Below are 4,366 nucleotides of genomic sequence, written 5' to 3'. Positions count from 1 at the left end.
AGAGAGAGAAGACGGGAGGAGAGAGAAGGCAGCGCGAGAGAGAGAAGGAGAGGGAGAGAGAGAACGAGCGGGAGAGAGAGAAGGAGAGAAACACATCAACATTGAATGTATGAAGGGAGGTGTTATTACCAATTCATAAGAGGGGAAAACTACAGTCAACAAGTAACTGTGTAGTGTTGTGCGCTAGCGTGTGTGAGTTGTGTGTGTGTGTATTTTTTGTGTGTAGTAGGGCAGGGTTTTGAACAATGAAACTCTTATACTGTTGTGAACTGTTCTTGATGCCCCCTCTCTGTCTTTCTCTGTTACATTCTACCTCTCTCGTGTGTGTTTGTGTCGAACATGGATCCTACCATGAAGGTTTCTCCAGCTGTATCCAGTCCTTGCTAGACAAAAGGGCCAGTAGTCTTTTCCATGCCAAACCTGCGTTTACCCCTCAAGCTCTCCTACACCTGGTCTGGAGGCTCCGCCACTAACCACTGCCTAGCACCACACACACACACAACACAACACCACACACAACACATCAGCAACACACAGCACAACACACACACACACACACACACACACCACACACACACCACACAACACACACACCACACACACACACATACACACACACACACACACAGGGGTCGAACATAACAGAGAAAGAGAAGAGACAGAGGTTCAGATCAGTGACACCACAGAATTCAGTCAACCCCTTCACACACACACACACACACACACACACACCACACACACACACACACACACACACACACACACACACACACACACAACACCACAACACACACACACACACACACCACACACACACCACACCACCACACCAACACACCACACCACATCACAACACACACACCCAACACACAAACGTACCAGCGCTGTCCAAGAGAGCTGAGCTGTCTGCATGCTGCAGAGTGTTTTTTGGAGAGTCGTTTGAAAACCAGCGGAGAGTAGCATCCTCCTGTTCGATGCCAATCCCGTCAGCCGTGGAAGCTCCACCCCTGGGTTGCCAGGCAGTTGATTTGGTTGCCTCCATTGCTATTGGTGGCACCATCAGTAGAGGACACTCCCCTACTGGAGGATGTGGGCAGAGCTCTGAGGACTGAAAGTGAGGAATAAAGGTTAGGTCACTTATTTTTGTTGTTTAGTAAGTGACTACAGAAAAGCTTTTGCTATTCCAAGTTTGTGATGTGCTTTGTGATATATATAAAGTACACACTAATGTGTGTGTGTGGTGTGTGTTGTTTGCGAGTTGTGTGTTGTGTGTGTGTGGTGGTGTTGTGTGTGCTGTGTGTGGCTGAACGCTCCATCTCCAGGCAACAGAGCTGTCACCACTCCCCACATCTGTCAGGCGATGCTCTCGGTCGTCCAGCGACCGTACGCCAGGTCAAATTACCCTCCAACGAAGGCCACTGATTGGTCGATGACGATGATCTTCTCAGTTGATTGGCGCCCACAGGTAGACAAGACGACGACCACATGCGTCTGGGTTCGCGCATCACGCTGAAGCGAAAAACACACACCACATTTAATACACAGACACAAACACAGACACAGACACAACACACACACACACAGACACACAAAAGAAAATCCTACCTTTGATGTTGGTGCAAGTGCATTAGTTGTCTCTTGCTGTTATTCCACTGTATGCCCAGAGCTAGCTCCACCTCCTTATACAGCATTCACAAAGATTTATGAACCCCCTGTTGCTGTTGGAGAGAGAGATGAAAGAGAGAGAGAGAGAGAGAGAGAGAGCAGAGAGAGAAGCGCAGAGAGAGCGAGAGACGAGAGAGAGAGGAGAGAGAGAGAAGAGAGAGAGGAGAGAATGAGCGATGAGAGATGAGATGGAGAGAGAGCGAAAAGAGAGACGACGAGAGAAAAGAGGAGAGAGAGAGCGAGAGAGAGGAGCAGAAAGAGAGAGAGAGAGAGAAGTAGAGAGAGAGATAGCAGACGAGCGAGACGAGAAGAGAGCGAGAGAGAGCAAGAGAGAGAGAGAGAGCGAGAGAGAGAGAGAGAAGAAGAGAGAGAAGAGACACAAGAGAGAAGAGAAGAGAGAGGAGCAGAGACATTGAAGAGCAAGAGAGAGAGACGAGAGCGAAGAGAGCGAGAGAGAGAGAGAGAGAGAGGAGGAGAGAGAGAGAGAGAAGAGAGAGAGAGGAGAGAAGAGAGAGGAGAGAGAGAAGAGAGAGAGAGAGAGAAGTGAGAGAGAGAAGAGACAGAGAGCTGAGCAGAAAGTGAAGAGAGAGAGAGCGAGAGAGAGATAGACGAGCGAGAGAGAGAGCCGAGAGCGAGAGAGAGAGAGAGAGAGAAAGCGGAGAGCGAGAGAGAGAGAGCCAATAGAGAGAGAAACGTGAGAGAGAGAGAGCAGAGAGTGAGACGGAAATGAGAGAAAAAGACAAGAGCAGAGAGGAACAGAGAGAAGAGAGAAAGCTGAGAGAGCAGAGAGAAAGAGAGAGAGAGATGAGAGAATGAGAGAGAGAGAGAAAAGAGAAGAGAGAGGGAAGAGAGAGAGAGAGAGACAGAGACATAAGAGAGTAGAGAAAAGTCGAGAGGAGAGAAAGAGACAGAAGAGAGAGAGTGAGAGAGAGAGACAGAGAGGTGAGAGATGGTCTAGGCGGCCCAATTCAACGTTCCTATTATTTTAGCTAACATGTGATATTGCGGGTATTCAGGGGCGGTAGAAATGTAATCTGGAAAAAACAAGTGTAAATTCACTGCTTTGCCGTTGAGGAGGCAAAGTCCAGGAGCTCCATTATGTTTCCCTCCACAACTGCCCTTCAGGAAAGAAATCTCTGGACTCAACCTACACCACACACAAACACCACACACACACACACACACACACACACACACACACACACACACACACACACACACACACACACACACACACACACACACCACACACACACACACACACACACACACACACACACACACACCACAACACACACAACACACACACACCAAAACCTATTAGTGAAAATGCGGTAACCTGTTCAACCATTGATGAGCAACCACGACTTTTGCATGTACAGTGTCTTGATTAGCTCCAGGGATGAATATTTAGCCAAAGTATATTTGAAAGGAAGTCGACGTACATCACATATGCTTCAGTTGACCTCATCCTACTCCCCCCTACTAGTGTAGTGAGAGGTGAGCCAGGTGAGTAACATGAGTCCTCTAAGGTTACAGATACTCCTTAGGACCCTCTGCCAACAGGCAGCAGTGGAAAAAGTASTACATTGTCATACTTGAGTAAAAGTAAAGATATCTTAATAGAAAATGACTCAAGTAAAATTAAAAGTTACCCAGTAAAATACTACTTGAGTAAAAGTCTGAAAGGATTTGGTTTTAAATATACTTAAGTATCAAAAGTAAATATAATTGCTAAAATATACTTAAGTATCAAAAGTTAAAGTAAATAATAAATCATTTCAACTTCCTTATATTAAACAAACAAGACCGCACAATATTCATTTTTTTTTTATTGACGGATAGCCAGGGCACGCTCCAACACTCAGACATCATTTACAAAAGAAGCATCTGTGTTTAGTGAGTCCGCCAGATCAGAGGCAGTAGGGATGACCAGGGATGTTCTCTTGATAAGTGTGTGAATTGGACCATTTTCCTGCCAAAATGTAACGAGTACTTTTGGGTGTCAGAGAAAATGTATGGAGTAAAAAGCACATTATTTTCGTTAGGAATGTAGTGAAGTAAGAGTAAAAGTAGCCAAAAACATAAATAGTAAAGTAAAGTACAGATACACTAAAAAACTACCAGTATGTTTCCTTAAGTACTTTACACCACTGCCAACAGGTGTACAGGTAGCATTACATTACACTACCACACATTTACACAATCTCACTTATCAGGAGTYGACTGTAAGAATACTGTACAGGGTTTTGATCTGGGACTGGTCAACTACACCACATATATAGACTGCATTTACAGTCTGCTTGGGGGATGACATGTAGCTGTGTTATGTTGCGGTGAGTATTCACACTCTAACTGCTGCCGGCAATGTCTATTTCCCTACATACACACACACACACACACACACATACACGTAAACACACATACACACACACACATATATACACACACACATATATACACACACACATATATACACACATACACGTAAACACATATACACACACATACACGTAAACACACATACACACACATATATACACACACACATACACGTAAACGCACACACATACACGTACCACCAGTCAGTGATGAAGATCTCTTCTTTAGCTTCTTCCAGAGCATCAGCTACGTCCTCCATGTAGGTCTTCCCATTCACATACCTACACACACACACACACACACACACACACACACACAC

The sequence above is a fragment of the Salvelinus sp. IW2-2015 genome, unplaced genomic scaffold (assembly GCF_002910315.2).
Source record: "Salvelinus sp. IW2-2015 unplaced genomic scaffold, ASM291031v2 Un_scaffold2904, whole genome shotgun sequence".
NCBI lineage: Eukaryota > Metazoa > Chordata > Actinopteri > Salmoniformes > Salmonidae > Salvelinus > Salvelinus sp. IW2-2015.
The sequence above is the reverse complement of the archived record's forward strand: the minus strand, read 5'-3'. Positions refer to the sequence as shown.